Source organism: Myotis nattereri (assembly GCF_964212035.1).
Source record: "Myotis nattereri genome assembly, chromosome: 13".
Taxonomy (NCBI): Eukaryota; Metazoa; Chordata; class Mammalia; order Chiroptera; family Vespertilionidae; genus Myotis; species Myotis nattereri.
In genome coordinates this window covers 33,716,252-33,732,947 of record NC_138088.1, presented here as the reverse complement: position 1 = coordinate 33,732,947, position 16,696 = coordinate 33,716,252, and the positions used below count along the sequence as shown (strand labels likewise).

The following is a 16,696-nucleotide window of genomic DNA, read 5'->3' as shown; positions in this document are numbered from 1 at the left end:
ATGAAAGCAGTCCTGAGAGGGAAGTTTATAGCTCTACAGGCCTATCTCAACAAACAAGAAAAAATGGTAGTAAGTCATATAACTCTACATCTCAAAGAATTAGAAAGAGAGCAACAGGAAAACCCCAGAGTGAGCAGAAGGAAGGAGATAATAAAGATTAGAGCAGAAATAAATGACATAGAGAGCAAAAAAACAATACAGAAAATCAATGAAACCAAGAGCTGGTTCTTTGAAAGGATAAACAAGATTGACAAACCTCTAGCCAGGCTCACCAAGAAGCAAAGAGAGAGGATCCAAATAAACAAAATCAGAAATGATAGAGGCAAAATAACAACAGACCCCACAGAAATACAAATGATTGTTAAAAAATACTATGGACAACTCTACTCCAACAAACTAGACAACCTGGAGGAAATGGACAAATTCCTAGAAAAGTACAACATTCCAAAACTCAATCAGGAAGAATCTAAAAATCTCAATAGGCCAATAACTATGGAAGAAATTGAAGCAGTCATCAAAAAGCTTCCATCAAACAAAAGCCCAGGACCAGACGGCTTCACAGGGGAATTTTACCAAACATTCAAGGAAGAACTGAAACCTATCCTCCTCAGACTACTACAAAAAATTCAAGAGGAAGGAACACTTCCAAGCTCATTCTATGAAGCCACGATCACCCTAATACCAAAACCAGGTAAAGACAACACAAAGAAAGAGAATTACAGGCCAATATCCCTCATGAACATAGATGCCAAAATCCTCAACAAAATCTTAGCAAATCGGATCCAGCAGTACATCAGAAAGATCATACACCATGACCAAGTAGGATTTATCCCAAGGATGCAAGGATGGTACAGTATCTGAAAATCAATGATTGTGATACATCACATAAACAAATTGAAAGAAAAAAACCACATAGTCATATCAATTGATGCAGAAAAAGCGTTTGACAAAATCCAACACCCATTTTTGATAAAAACTCTCCAAAAGGTGGGAATAGAAGGATCATACCTCAACATAATAAAAGCCATATATGACAAGCCCACAGCCAACATCATACTCAATGGACAAAAACTAACACCATTTCCCCTAAGAACAGGAACAAGACAGGGATGCCCATTCTCACCACTTCTGTTCAACATAGTACTGGAAGTATTAGCCATTGCATTTAGACAAGAAGAAGAAATAAAAGGCATCCAAATTGGAAAAGAAGAAGTAAATTGTCTTTATTTGCAGATGACATGATATTATACATACAAAACCCTAAAGACTCCATCAAAAAACTACTAGACTTAATACATGAATTTGGAGGATACAAAATTAACCCTAAGAAATCTAAGGCATTTCTATACACCAATAGTGAACTTTCAGAAAGAGAGACTAAAAAAACAATTCCATTTACCATCGCACCCAAAAAATTAAGCTACCTAGGAATAAACTTAACTAATGAGGTAAAAGACCTCTACTCAGAAAACTGCAGGACGTTGAAAAAAGAGATAGAGGAAGACGTAAACAGATGGAAGAACATACTGTGTTCATGGATTGGTAGAATCAACATTATTAAAATGTCCATACTACCCAAAGCAATCTCTAAATTCAACACACTTCCCATTAAAATACCAACGGCATATTTCACAGATCTAGAACGAACTCTCCAAAAATTCATCTGGAATAAAAAACGACCCCGAATAGCTGCAGCGATCCTAAGAAAGAACAAAGTAGGTGGGATCTCAATACCAGATATCAAGCTGTATTACAAAGCCACTGTTCTCAAAACTGCCTGGGACTGGCACAAGACCAGACATATAGATCAATGGAATAGAATAGAGAGCCCAGAAATCGGCCCGAACCAATATGCTCAATTAATATTTGACAAAGGAGGCAAGAACATACAATGGAGTCAAGATAGTCTCTTTAATAAATGGTGTTGGGAAAATTGAACAGATACATGCAAGAAAATGAAACTAGACCACCAACTTACACCATACACAAAAATAAACTCAAAATGTATAAAGGACTTAAATGTACGATGAGAAACCATAAAACTTCTAGAAGAATCCAAAGGCAACAAAATCTCAGACATATGCCGAAGCAATTTCTTCACTGATACAGCTCCTAGGGCACTTGAAACTAAAGAGAAAATGAACAAATGGGACTACATCAAAATAAAAAGCTTCTCACAGCAAAAGAAACCATCAACAAAACAACAAGAAAGCCCACTGCATGGGAAAACATATTTGCCAATGTCATGTCTGATAAGGGCCTAATCTCCAAAATTTATAGGGAACTCATACAACTTAACAAAAGGAAGATAAACAATCCAATCAAAAAATGGGCAAAGGATCTAAATAGACACCTTTCAGAAGAGGACATTCAGAAAGCCAAGAGACATATGAAAACATGCTCAAAGTCACTAATCATCCGAGAGATGCAAATCAAAACAACAATGAGGTAACATCTCACAGCTGTCAGACTGGCTATCATCAACAAATCAACAAACGACAAGTGCTGGAGAGGATGTGGAGAAAAAGGAACACTCGTGCACTGCTGGTGGGAATGCAGACTAGTGCAGCCACTATGGAAGACAGTATCGAGTTTCCTCAAAAAACTGAAAATGGAACTCCCATTTGACCCTGTGATCCCACTTCTAGGAATATATCCCAAGAAACCAGAAACACCAATCAGAAAGGATATATGCACCCCTATGTTCATAGCAGCACAATTCACCATAGCTAAGATCTGGAAACAGCCTAAGTGCCTATCAGTAGATGAATGGATTAGAAAACTGGTGCATCTACATGATGGAATACTATGCTGCTGTAAAAAAGAAGGAACTCTTACCATTTGCAACAGCATGGATGGAACTGGAGAGCATTATGCTAAGTGAAATAAGCCAGTCAATGAAGGAAAAATACCACATGATCTCACTCATTCAAGGATAATAAAGACCATTATAAACTTATGAACAAAAATAGATACAGAGGCAGAGCTGCCTCAAACAGACTGTCAAACTGCAGTGGGAAGGCCGGGAGGGTTGGGGGGCAGAAGGGGGGGCGGGGTAAGAGATCAACCGAAGGACTTATATGCATGCATATAAGCATAACCAATGGACATAAGACACTAGGGGGTAGGGGAGGCCAGGGGATTGTCAAGGGCGGGGGAAAACGGAGACATATGTAATACCCTTTGTAATACTTTAAGCAATAAAAAAGAATAAAAATAAAGATGAATATATTAAAAAATAAATAAAACATAACAGGAGGAGTTAAAGCTCAGGAAGAGAAAGAAACAAGTATTTCAAATTGTCAGTTATCTAAATCATCCAGGATCTCTAAAACAAAGGAGGTGGCCTGGTTTTTTATCCTGTGGCCTGTGGCTGCAATGTGTTGATCCGAGATAGCCTCCCTTGAAGGGATGCCTCTCTGAAGTGGAGGCCTGGGCCAGGCCATTAAAGCTTAAATCTGACACTTGCTTTCCAAAACGACAAGCCAGCTGCCAGGGATACACCACAATCACTCCTGTTTGTGGTGGTGCTGGTGTAAACACTCCTACTGTGTTGCCAGCCCTATAAAAGTACAGTGCACACAATTACAGTACAGTCCATATGGCCTAGGTTTTCTAAGTGCACCCTGTGACATTTGCAAGTGACGCATATCTCAGAACATGTCCCTGTTGTTAAATGGCACATGACTCAATATTCACATACATGTTTTCAAAGGGTCATATTTCTTTTTTAGTTGAAGATGTCTTTCATGAAAGTAAATGAGGAAGCATTTCTAAGCCTTTAAGGTGATGTGGGTTAAAGTCTATAAGCTCTTGGGTCATACATGTATGTATGGTATATGGACTCTAGTTGTTCCACTTGTTCTTGTGTTCTGGTAAAAACGAAAATGTACACATGTTGCTATCCCTTTCACCGTACAGTTTTAATTCTTATAGTTTGAAAAATGTGCTTTCTTGCTTCTTTATCTTTCTCTATATTGTCAATTAGCAGTTATTTACCTGAATGGATGAGAGATAATTCATAAGTACATGCTTTTAAAACTCATGTTATACTATTAGATGTACTTGCTGTGCAATTTTTTATTGGCGTTATAGGCACATGCTTGCTTCTGCTTTGGTTTCCCTTGTAAACCTGAGTCTGAATACCATGGCAGTCAGAAATTATCTGGGAAGTGGGAAAGATTACTTTTTGCAATGGATAGAGAACAAGAAGTGAAAAATAGCTGCCTTGGATTTTAGGGGTTTTTTTTCTTATTACTTGAAGAAAGAACTTTAATTTACTTATTTTCTCCTAGATTGGAAAGAAGGCTAATGAAGAAAAGTAACACCCATCAGGTAAATGGATTTTAAATTTCTTTATGTACTCTTGATGCTTGGTTTATATTTCCCGTGTTTCCTATTGCAAAGAACTGAACAGTTTTTGTGGCCAACTTACAAGGAATGGTTTGGGAATATAGATGTAATAATCAAACATATTTATATGATTTAATTAATTACTTTTGTATGTGTATTTAATCACACATCTATATAGAACAGTATTAAAACTAATGCATTTTTCTACCTCAGAATAATTTTTTCTAACTCTTTATATACATATTTGATGTTTTTATTATTTCTATGTAGATGAACATTGAGGATCTCCACTGTGTGACAATTTGTAGATTTGCTTTGTTAAATCTTCCTTCTTTTCTTCCTTCCTTCCATTTATTCACTTATTTTATTTTGAGGTAATTGCATGCACACTGTTTAAAATTAAAATAATACTATTATAGCCATTCCCTGTTCATTTTATACTCCCATTACTCCTTTGCCCAAAGATAGCACTTTTCAACTCTTAGTTATATTTTCTGGTGTTCGCTTACCTATTTCTAAACAATACAGTGTAGGCTTTAAGTGCCATTTATTGATTTCTGTTTAAATTTTAGACTGATATATTGATTCTCTGCTGAGGACTTACCTCTCATATACAACCCTTTCCTTTCAGTACACGCCTACTCTTACTGTCTCCCATTCTCTGGGTGCAGTCATGATACAGTCTGTGGTTAAATACATATTTAATGTTTACTTTATTATGACTATATTTTGTTCATGACCGAACTTTGTGATACTTATGTTGAACCGACTCAGGCCATTCTGCTTCACAGTTCGTTGTGTATTAGCTGTTTCATTTTTCTGGAAAATTTTTGACTCTTTTTTCTTTATCCCCATGTATGGTTTTTTGATGCTTGCAGCAATCCTTTCAATTCAGAAACTCATGTTCTTCAATTTGGGAAATTTTCTTGTAATATTTAAAAATAATTTTCATCTTATTCACTCTTTTCTGCAAGTCAGTCTGTTGTATATTTGGACCTACTGGTTTAACTCTTTAATTTTTTTAATATCTTTTTCTTAGCTGTTTTTCATCTCTGCATTTTTTGTGTAAGTGTATTGTTAATCCTCACCGGAGGATATTTTTCCATTGATGTTTAGGGAGAGTGGAAGAGAGAGGAAAGGCAGAGAGGCATCAATGTGAGATAAATATTGATGTGAAAGAAACACATTGATTGGTTGCCTCTTGCACCCAGGGCCCAGGCCAGGGAGGAGCCTGCTACCAAGTACATACCCTTGACAGGAATCAAACCCCAGGACCCTTTGTTCCTCAGGCTGATGCTCTATCCACTGAGCTAAACTGGCAAGGGCCATCTCTTTGCATTTTTGTTCTAGTTTGTGAGAGGTTTTCTTAGTATTTCTTGGACTTTTAATTTCTGCTAGGATATCTGTAATTTCAAATTAATTTTTAAAATTTGTCTCTGAATACATTTTTTTTAAAAAAAAACACAGGACTGTTCTTAGAGTATTATTGCTATAAGCACAATTGTGGCCACATCTTTTTGGAACAGATTCAAATTATTTGCTTTACATGGCCAATAGAATGCTCCTAGATTTATACACCATTTTCTTTACCAACCATGTTAGCTTCCCTGGGCAATATTTTGCATAAATGACTAAAATGGAAGTAAAAAATAAAATAGGACTGTTTTTATTTCATGGGTGCAATATTTTCTCGTTTGCTTTGAGAATCTGAATTGAATTATTTTGCTGTCTTCTTGTGCTCTTCACACTTTTTCCTTTGGGTTTCCTCTTCCTATCAGCTTGTTTTGGTCCCTGATTTTAATGGTAGGAGATTTCTCAAATGAATGGCGAAGCTTTAGTTTTGTTAGAAATTTGTTACCTAGTGGGCTTCACTGGAAGGTTTTTGTGCAGGGACCTGGCCATTTGAATTGGTGACTCCTAGACCTCAGAATCTGCAGGTCTTTTTTCCTTAGATCTTTCAGTTTCTCCAAAAGGCTAAAAGCCTGCCTATGGGGATTTGGTGGTGGTGGCAGGGCGGGGGTGGGGGGGTGGGGTTGGGGTAGGGGGGGAGCAGAAGAGGGAGAGGAGCCAGAAGTCTTATCATCCGAGCCTGCAAATGCTGAGATCTTAATGACTCCCTTTCAGCCTTATCTGACATCTCTGAATCTGAAGTATTGCTGTATCATTTTCTCCAGAGAGTAAACTGCCTCCTGTTATGGGAGTAGGGATGGCTTGTCTGGCTCTACAGGGTGGGGAGAAGATTGAGTTCTAACTGCCCCCCCCCCCTTTTTATTGTTTAAAACAATACAAATTTATTATCTTGCTGTTCTATAGGTCAAAAGTCTGACACGGGTCTCAGTGGTCTAAAACCAGGGTGTCAGCAGGGCTACATTCCTTTCTAGAGGGGCTAGAGGAGAGATCCTCCCCTTGATTTGTCCAGTGCCTAGAGGCTGGCTGCACTCTTTGCCTCTCAGTCCCCTTCCTCCCTTTTAGAGGAACAATGGCAGGTCAACTGCATCTCATATTGCATTACTCTGACCTCATCTTCTGTCTCCTTTCACTTTTAAGGACTCTATGATTACATTGGACCCACCTAGACAATCCAGGATAATCTCCCTATTTTTTTTATTGTGGTAAAACATACACACAATATAAAATAGACCATCTTAACCATTTTTAAGTGTATATAGCACAGTAGTGTTAACTACATTCAAATTGTGTGCAACAGATCGTTAGAACTTTTTCATCTTGCAAAACTGAAACTCTACACTCACTGAACAACTCTTCTTTCCCTCCTGCCCCCAGATTCTGTCAACCACCATTCGACTTGCTATTTCTAAGAGTTAGACTACTTCAGACACCTTATGTAAGTGGGATCTTAGAGTATTTGTCCTTTTGTGACTAGCTTATTTTACTTAGCATAAGTTGCTTCTACCTCCTGGCTATTTTGAATAAAGCTGCACTGAACATGGGTGTGCAAATACCTCTTTGAGACCTTGCTTCCAATTTTGGGTGTATACATCCAGAAGTGGAATTGCTAGATCTTAGGGTAGTTCTTTTTTTCTTTTTGAAGAACCTCCAGATTGTTTTCCACAGTAGCTGAATTTCCACCAATTGTACACAAGGGTTTCCTTTTCTTCACATCCTCGCCAACACTTGTTATTTTCTCTGTTTTTTTTTTGTGTGTGTTTTTTTTGTTTTGTTTTGTCTTGTTTTTATAGTGGCCATCCTCATAGGTGTGAGGTGACACATTATTTGGTTTTGATTTTCATTTCCCTGTTGATTAGTGATGTTTAGCATCCTTTCATATACTTCTTGACCATCTGTATATCTTCTTTGGAGAAATACCTATTCAAATTCTTTGCCCATTTTTTTAAAAAAATATATTTTATTGATTTTTTTACAGAGAGGAAGGGAGAGGGATAGACAGTTAGAAACATCAATGAGAGAGAAACACCGATCAGCTGCCACCTGCACACCCCCTACTGGGGATGTGTCCGCAACCAAGGTACATGCCCTTGACCGGAATTGAACCTGGGACTCTTCAGTCCATAGGCCGACGCTCTAGCCACTGAGCCAAACTAGTCAGGGCTCTTTGCCCATTTTTCAATTGGATTCCTTGTTTTTGGTGTTGAGTTGTAGGAATTCTTTATATATTCTGGACATTAACCCTTATTATATACTAGGGACCCAGTGCACGAAATTCATGCACGGGGTGGGGGGGTGTCCCTCAGCCCAGCCTGCCCCTTCTCACATACTGGGAGCCCTCAGGGGATGTCCTAGTGACGGCTTAGGCCCGGTCCCTGCTCCCCTTGGGGATAGGGCCTAAGCCGCAGTCTGACCTCCCTTTGTGGGAGGTGACCGGGCTGATCAGGGGAAGGCACCAGCCCCATCACCCTGCTGCTGCAGCCACTGCCAGTCACTGCAGCCAGCAGGGTTTTTTCATCAACATGGACTCCAGTCCCTTCACCATGAAAAATGACAACTCTCTTTAGGCATTTTCAAGATGTGTCTTTCTTATAATAATAATTTCTTTATTATTTTTTTATCCTCACCTGAGGATATGTTTCCATTGATTTTTAGAGAATGTGGAAGAGAAAGGGAAAGACAGAGAGAAACATCAAAATGAGAGGAACACTTAGATTGGTTGCCTCCTGCATGAGCCCTGACCTGGGCCCCGGCCAGGGAGGAGCCTGCAACCTAGGTACATGCCCTTGGTCAGAATTGAACTCAGACCCTGCCATCGGCAGGCCAAGGCATTATCCACTGAGCCAAACCAGCTAGGGCAGGATATGACATTTCTTAGCCCTCCAGCAGGGGACCTTCGTGTTTTTTTTTTTGCCAGGAGTGTGGTGAAAAACCCTAAATCACCTTTTTGGATTCTTATTACCCAAGTTACTAAGAATATAACCAGTGGCATACAGGGAGCTTAGCCAATGAGCGGTCAGAAAAGGTGTTTCCTCTGTAGTTCACACCAATCACTGGCTTGACCCCCCCCCAGCCCAGGCCTGACGCCTCTGGCCCAGGCGTCAGGCCTGGGCAGGGGACCCCCCATCTCCCTCTGATCACTGGCTCCACCCTTGCCCAGGCCGGACGCCTCTGACAGAGGTATTGACCCCCATCACCCTCCAATTGCCAAATCGGCCCCTTGTCCGGGCCTGAGCAGGGGATTCCCATTTCCCCCTCATCACCGGCTCTGCCCCCCGCCCAGTCCTGATGCCTCTTGCCCAGGCGCCAGGCCTGGGCAGGGGACCCCTAGACCCCTCCGATTACTGGCTCTGCCCCCCGCCCAGGCGTGACACCTCAGCCAGAGGTGTTGACCTCCATCATCCCATCCCCAGATCAGCCCCTTGCCCAGGCTTGATGCCTCTGCCAGAGGTGTCAGGCCTGGGCAGGGGATCCCCATCTCCCCCCCATCACCGGCTTCTGGGGCTTCAGGGTCCCGCCTCCTGCCCAGGATGGTGGCTTGCGCTGGCAGCTGCGCTGTCCCGCCCTACCTACAGTGTGCAAATTAGCCGCCATCTTCAAAGAGTTCAAGATCCTCCTGAATTGGAGTGGTAGTAGAATAGGCTTAGCATTTGTTAGGTACTCGGTGATGCATGGCTTATATGATACTGAACAGGATCAAGAACTCACCTCTAATAGATTATTTTAGAGTAAAAATTAGAATGTTACTGTCTAAATTAAACATGATAAAAAATAAAATGCTACCTTGCTAGCTACTATTGGATTCCACATTCTTTCACATGTAAGTACAAGTAACTATAAATGAGGGACTAAATGAACAATTACCTCTTTATTCTTTGCCACATGCAAAATATTATCTCTAGCTTCCTGGTTATGCAACATGTAACTATAAAAGGTATCATTAATGAGGATACTATTTGGGTCTTAGAGAAATGACCATCTTTTTTGTCAACTTGTAAAGAAGGTATCTTAATAGTTACCCTTGGTTTTCATATTGAAGATGCTATACTTAATTTGTGAAAATCAGTTACTTGTTAACAATTAGTAGGTAAATATATAAAACAAGCACCTCTGTGATAGAGGGTTATGGACTTTAGTTTTTAATTAGGAAAAGGTGGGGTAAGATTTATGTTATGTATATTTTAGAACAACAAAAAATCGGGAGGGAGGGAGGGAGGAAAGGAGGGAGGGAGGAAGGAAAAAAGGAAGGAAGGAAGGAAGGAAGGAAGGAAGGAAGGAAGGAAGGAAGGAAGGGAGGGAGGGAGGAAGGAAGACACATGGGGGTGGGAGGTGGGGAAGGTCAATTGAGAATTTTTTGTTTCCAATCTAATACTTTAATGTATTGTGAGATCTACTGGATTTATAAGGTCTCTTTCAGCTTTAGAATTTTATGATTCCATTTTTGAAGTGGTTAAGCTTAAATTGCTCTTTTCTTCTAGGTACACCATTGAGTTCTTTGGAAGGCGCAAAAGTGTCTGGTTGGGAAGCTTATGAAATAGACAAGACCCTGCCTCAGGAAGCGTACATGAGAATAATTTTAAAGGAAACTATCGATAAATGCAGAACAGTAGCTGTTGGAGGTATGTAATAACTTAGAGCTTGGATTGAATGTAGTGTGACCCACTCTGCTGTACTAAGTCAAGTCCAACCTTTCTCTGGGCATTACCCCACCTTGTGGTCTCAAACACACTAGTGGCTATTGTTCTCTCAACTTGACTGTGCAGTGAGATGTGACTCTTAACGCTTACTTGAGCAGCTCTGACTCAGCCCGTTTCGAGTCCTTCCTATGCCTGAAAGACAATAAAGGTGATACAGGCAACACTGGACTCTGAGCAGATGAAGTGATAACAGGTTTCTGGCCAGGACCTCACTGCCTTCTTTTCTGGGAATGGGTAGTCCGTATCAAGCTCAGCGAATGCGTGCCAGCTGTTATTCTGAAATCAGCTGTTATTTATTGGCTTTACTCTTACCTTGGTGGATGTCAAGGCGTATCTGGTTAGGTGCTTGCTGTATTGGCTTGACTGATTTCCTATTAGTCATAAGCTTTGACCTGTTTGTCTCCTTGACCCCTTCACCCCACTCCCCCACGTGTCAGTTAAAATCCTGATTTCTGGGCCTCATCACCCGGAAATTCTGTTTCTTTGTTTTGGGGTGGGGCCACAACATTAGTAACAAAGAAACAGAATTTCCGGAGGATGAGGCCCAGAAATCAGGATTTTAAAAAGATTCCCCGGTGATTCTAATGTGCAGCCAAGGTTGAGAACCACTGGTTACATGGTTACTTCATTTTCTTGCTTTATAGCCTTTAATTTTTTTTTTTTTAAATCCTCAACTGAGGATATATTTCTATTGATTTTTTAGAGAGAGAGGAAGAATGAGAGTGAGAGAGAAACATAAATCAGTTGCCTCCTGTATGCACCCTTACCGTGGATCAAACCTGCAACCTGTTCGTGTACAACCTTTCAGTGTACGGATGATGTTCAATGAACTGTGCCACCTGGTCAGGGCTAGCCTTTAATTTTTATCTCCTCAATAACTTATATCATCAAGGTCATGGTCACCCATTATTTCATATGCTGTGACCTTCAGTGGATGTCTGGCTTTTGATGCACTGGCTCTTTTTTTATGAAACAGTTACTGTTTCATAATTATACTGAGAGTATATTATTGGTATGAGACCTTATTAAAATATGCCCTTTTTTAAAACATATTTCTATGTGTGTATACATATATGTACACACACATCTCTTTACTATTTTGGCAACATTTTAAAGTCCGAAATGATTTCAAAATAAACACAAAAATTCACACACAAAAACTAAATTGATTTGACTTTTCTTCAATGACTTGGTTAATTAATTACTTGCCTAATATGACTAAGTCATATAATTTTACCCTTCTAACTAAGATTTGATTTCTGAATAACTCCCTCATTATGAGGAGGTTATTTGTTATATTTTTTATTATGTGCTATCTGCTATGGGTCCATATGATGATGTCCTGAGAGATTCTGATGTACTTTGGTCCTTTAATTCAGTGTTATTTCATTTGATTCTGAATTAGTGGGATATAGTGAAAAGAGTTGCAATAAGTGGAGTATGCCAGTGATGCAAAAAGAAATCAGACTCAAGAAGAAGTATGTAACACGTACCTGTGCCACTCAGTAACTTAAGTGAATCACATACTGTTGTCAACTTTTTTCTGTTGTTTCCTGAGAATCCCATGTTAGGTTAGTTTTGCAGAGGAGGACCTGCTGTCCTATCTGGGCTACTGATTTACCCCACAGAGCCCTTCCTGCCCATCCCTCAGTCTGCATTGCTATATTAGAACACAGTTTCCTGGCAACAGCAATATATCTGGCATGACTTAAACTAATGGACAGTGTTTTTTAGCATATTTGATGATGCTAAGCAAGTGGAATAAATGTCAATATAGATTGGTAGATGAAGATTTTGAAAATTTGTAGTGTATTTAGTGCATGGAAGGGACCAGAAACATAATATGGTAAGTATGCTGGCTGGATTAATGGCACAGTTTGTCAGCTGCACACTTACATAAGACCATATTATGATTAGAAAAAATTTTAAATTAATATTTGAAGGGCTTGAGGTTTATTTATTATGATTTTTTTTGAGTAGCTGTGTTTGGAAATTTTAATTTTGTAAACTATGTTAGCATAACATAGCTGCACAGTTAGCCTTGAAAATGGCTGTTTGTTTTTAAAATATTGTGCTGTTTACTTTGACTTGTCATTGGTGGGAATAGTTTCTAAGGAAAATAGTTTGTAACCCATGTTATAATTTTCAGGTTTTTAAATTATTTATTTCAAAGCATTCACTCTTTATTATTTTGGGCTCAGAATTTGAGAACAGACTTTCCCTAGTATTTTCTTTTTATCATCACAGTTGTATTTTTCATGCAGTGAGTGCATTTCTGAAACTAATACCTATGATATTTTTAATAAATTGAATAAATTTAGGTTGACAAAGAAAGTTCACTAATTTTAAAAGATCCTTAATAAATCCTTTATAGTGAAGATCTGTGGGAGTGATAGGGGCTGGGAGGAGGGGGCAAAGAGGGGGGGATGGGAGATATCTGTAATACTATCAACAATAAAAAATATTTTTAAAAAAGAAATCCTTTAGTAAAATGAAGAAAGCTTCCTTAATTTTGATAAGTCTTTTTCTCTGTTTTATTCAGGGGTTTTTAATATAGGGCAGTCTTTTGATAATTACTTTATATTGCTTCACTTAATAGTGTTTTTAGATTCATACTTGTGGTTAACATGTATCAATAGATTGTTTATGTTGCTGAGTAGTATTCCATTGTATGAATTCATCTATTTACCTATTGATGGACATTTGAGTGGGTTATAATTTTTGTCTATTATGAATATAACTTCTGTGAACATTATTGTACAAGTCTCTCTGTGGAATATGTTTTCATTTATTTTAGACTAGAGGCCCAGTGCATGGAATTCGTGCACAGGTAGGGTCCCTAGTGGGACCAGCTGGGGGGAGGGGCCGCAGGTGGTTGGCTTGCCGGCCCTGCCCCCTGGTCAAACTCCCAGTCAAGGGGACAAGTTGCATATTAGGCTTTTATTATATAGGAGGTACACTTAGAAGTATATCACTAAAGGGGTTATATAATTAAACATGCTCATCAGCAATGTATGCCTTGCTCCAATATGCTCCAACCATTTGACAACAATTGCTATTGTCAGTCTTTTCACTATCAGCATTCTAGTGGGTGTAATGTGGTGTCTTGTGGCTGCCTGTGATTTCCTTGATGATAAGGATGTTGGACATTTTTTTCATGTATGTACTTATTGGCTTTTCTTATAAAGTATCTAGCTAAGTCTTTTGCTGTTTTAAAAATTGGGCTGTGTGACTTTTTTATTCTTGACTTTTTATGCTTTTTAATTCTTGAACTATAGTACATAGTTCTTTATGTATTCTAGAAAGAAGTCCTTTGTCAGATATATGTGTTATGAATATTTTGCAGTTGGTGGTTACCTTTTTATTTTCTTAACTGTATCTTTAAAAGGCAGAAGTTTTTATTTTGATGAAGTCTGATTTATTAGTTTTTTTCCTCTTATTCATATGCTTTGCCTACTTCATGGTCACAAAGACATTCTATAATTTTCCTGCTTTATAGTTTTAGTTTTTATGGTTAGTTCTCTGTGAGATCAGGATTTATTCTTCTTTCCATATGGATATCTATTTGTTCCTGCCCAATTTGTTGAAAAAGACTATCCTTATTCCCACTGAATTATTTTGGCACCTTGGTAAAAAATCATCAGTTGATCATATATGCTTATGTCTATTTCTGGTCTCTGTTCTGCTTAATTGTTCTATTCATGTGCCCTTAACACCAGTACTGCATTTTGTTGAGGATTTTTGCATAGATGTGTTCTAAGTGATATAGGTCTGTAGTGTTTTTCTATTGTCCTTGTCTGTTGTTTTGTTTTTTTTTTACATTCTTTGTTGTTTAAAGTATTACATAAGTCTCCTTTTCCCCCCAGTGACCTCTCCCCGGCCGCCCCCACTCCCCAGCACATGCCCTCACTCCCCTATTGTCTGTGTCCATTGGTTATGCTCATATGCATGCATACAAGTCCTTTGGTTGATCTCTTACCCCCTCACCCCCATCTTCCCTCATAGGTTGGGCAGTCTGTTTGATGCTTCTATGTTTGTCTGGTTTTTGTATTGAGTTCATGTTGATGTATTCTGTTCCATCTGTTTATCTATCTGTGTCTTTGTATTTAAAATGCATCTGTTGTAGGTAGTATGTGGTTGGGTACTGCTTTTTTATGTATTCTGAGTCTCTGCCTTTTAATTGCAATGTTTAGTCTGTTTACTGTAATTATTGATATGGTCAATGTTTAGTCTGTTTACTATAATTATTGATATGGTTAGTTTTACCGTTTTATTGTTTCCTAAATGTCCCATCCTTGAAGCACTTTTGAATCTTTTATCTTCTTTTCTCCCTTCTCTTCGTTTAATTGAATATATTTCAGTATCACATTTTAATTTCTGTGTCAAGTTTTCAATTATACCTCTTAACCACTTTGCATTATTGTTTTTGTAGTTTCTCTGCAAAATTCAATTTTCATGCTTAATAGAAAGGTTTTTTTGAATTAATATTTTATTTCATCATATAAAAATATGAAACCTACAATATGGTTACAACTGACACTCCCCCCAACCATTGCACTGTTGTCTTCATGTATTTTATATCTGTATGTTACAAACTCTACAATACAGTATTATACTTTTAATGTAGCATATATAAAGTATGTGTGTATATGTATAGAATACTTGATAAAGTAGATCTAGTAACTGTATCTTAAAGAAATTAAGAGAAATCTTTCATGTTTACCTGCACATTTACTATTTCCAACATTCTTCATTCTTTTCTGTAGATTAAAACTTCCATCTGGTATTACTTCTTTCCAGCTTACAGAGCTTTCTTTAGCATTCATTGCAGTGTAGGTCTATTGGTAACAGATTCCATTTTCATTTGTATGAAGATTCCTTATTTTCCCTTTATTATTGAAATACTAGAGGCCCGGTGCACAAAAATTTGTGCACTGGGGGAGGGGGGGGGGTCCCTCAGCCCGGCCTGTGCCCTCTCACAGTCTGGGACCCCTCGGGAGATAACGCCCTGCTGGCTTAGGCCCGTTCCTGGGTGGCAGAGGGCAGGCCCAATCCCTAGGTGCAGCCCCTGGTCGGGCTCAGAGCAGGGCCGATTGGGGAGTTGGGGCGCCGCCCCCTGTCATGCACAGAGCAGGGCGGATTGGGAGGTTGCGATGCCACCCTCAGTCACGCTCAGGGTAGGGCTGATTGGGGGGTTGGGGCACCGCCCCTTGTCACACTCAAGGCAGGGTCGATGGGGAGGTTGCGGCGCCACCCCCTGTCACGCACAGAGCAGGGCCAATCGGGGTTGGGGCTCCGTACCCTGTCACGCACAGAGCAGGGTCGATCAGGGGTTTGGGGAGCTCCCCCCTGTCACACACAGAGCAGGGCCCATCAGGGGGGTTGGGGAACTCCCCCATATCAGGCACAGAGCAGGGCTGATCAGTAGGTTGGGGCGCCTTCCCCTGTCACGAACAGAGCAGGGCGGATAGGGAGGTTGTGGCCCCGCCCCTTGTCACACACAGAGCCGCAGGGCGATCAGAGGGTTTTGGCTCTGCCCCTGTCACACTGATCCCGGTGCCGGGAGGCCTCTCGGCTCCGCTGATCGCAGTGCTGGGAGGCATATTACCCTTTTACTATATAGGATAGAGGCCTGGTGCATGGGTGGGGCTGGCTGGTTTGCCCTGAAGGGTGTCCTGGATCAGGGGGGGGGGTCCCCACTGGGGTGCCTGGCCAGCCTGGGTGAGGGGATGATGGCTGTTTGCAGCTGGTCACACACCCTTCAGGGTGGGGGTCCCCACTGGGGTGCCTGGCCAGTCTGGGTGAGGGGCTGAGGGCTGTTTTCAGGCTGGCGGGTGACTGAAGCTCCCAACCACTCCTTGTTTTCTTTCTTTTTTTTTTTTTTTTATTCTGGGCCAGCTTTAGCTCTGGCTCCAGCTCTGAGGCTTCCGCTGCTGAAAGCAGGTATCTGGTTTGTTTGGTTTCTATAATCGAAACACTGTATCAACTCCAGCTCTGAGATCCCTGTGGGCTGAAAGCAGGTTTCTGGGGTTTTGTTTAGCTTCTATATTTGTAACAATGTTTCTAAAACTGCAAGCTCAGAGGCCGGCAAGGCAGGCAGGGAAGGTTGGAGTCCTCCGTCACTGAAGCAAGCAAGCCTCATGTTAGCTTCCAGCTGCCTGTCTGCCGACCGCCATCTTGGCTGGCAGTTAATTTGCATATCTTACTGATTAGCCAATGGGAAGGGTAGTGGATGTACA

The 16,696-nt window shown here is 40.2% G+C and overlaps 1 protein-coding gene across 4 annotated transcripts in view; it reads left to right on the top strand.

The window, feature by feature from the left end:
- SGMS1 (sphingomyelin synthase 1) overlaps positions 1-16,696 on the top strand; it is a 250,458-nt gene that overhangs the window by 133,720 nt on the left and 100,042 nt on the right. For 2 of the 4 annotated variants that reach the window (XM_081104567.1, XM_081104569.1), the window contains exons 4-6: positions 4,296-4,335; positions 7,138-7,198; positions 10,239-10,379. The gene's annotated coding sequence lies outside the window, so the exon portion shown is untranslated. The remainder of the gene's footprint in view (positions 1-4,295; positions 4,336-7,137; positions 7,199-10,238; positions 10,380-16,696) is intronic. The other 2 variants (XM_081104565.1, XM_081104566.1) reach the window with 1 other exon arrangement.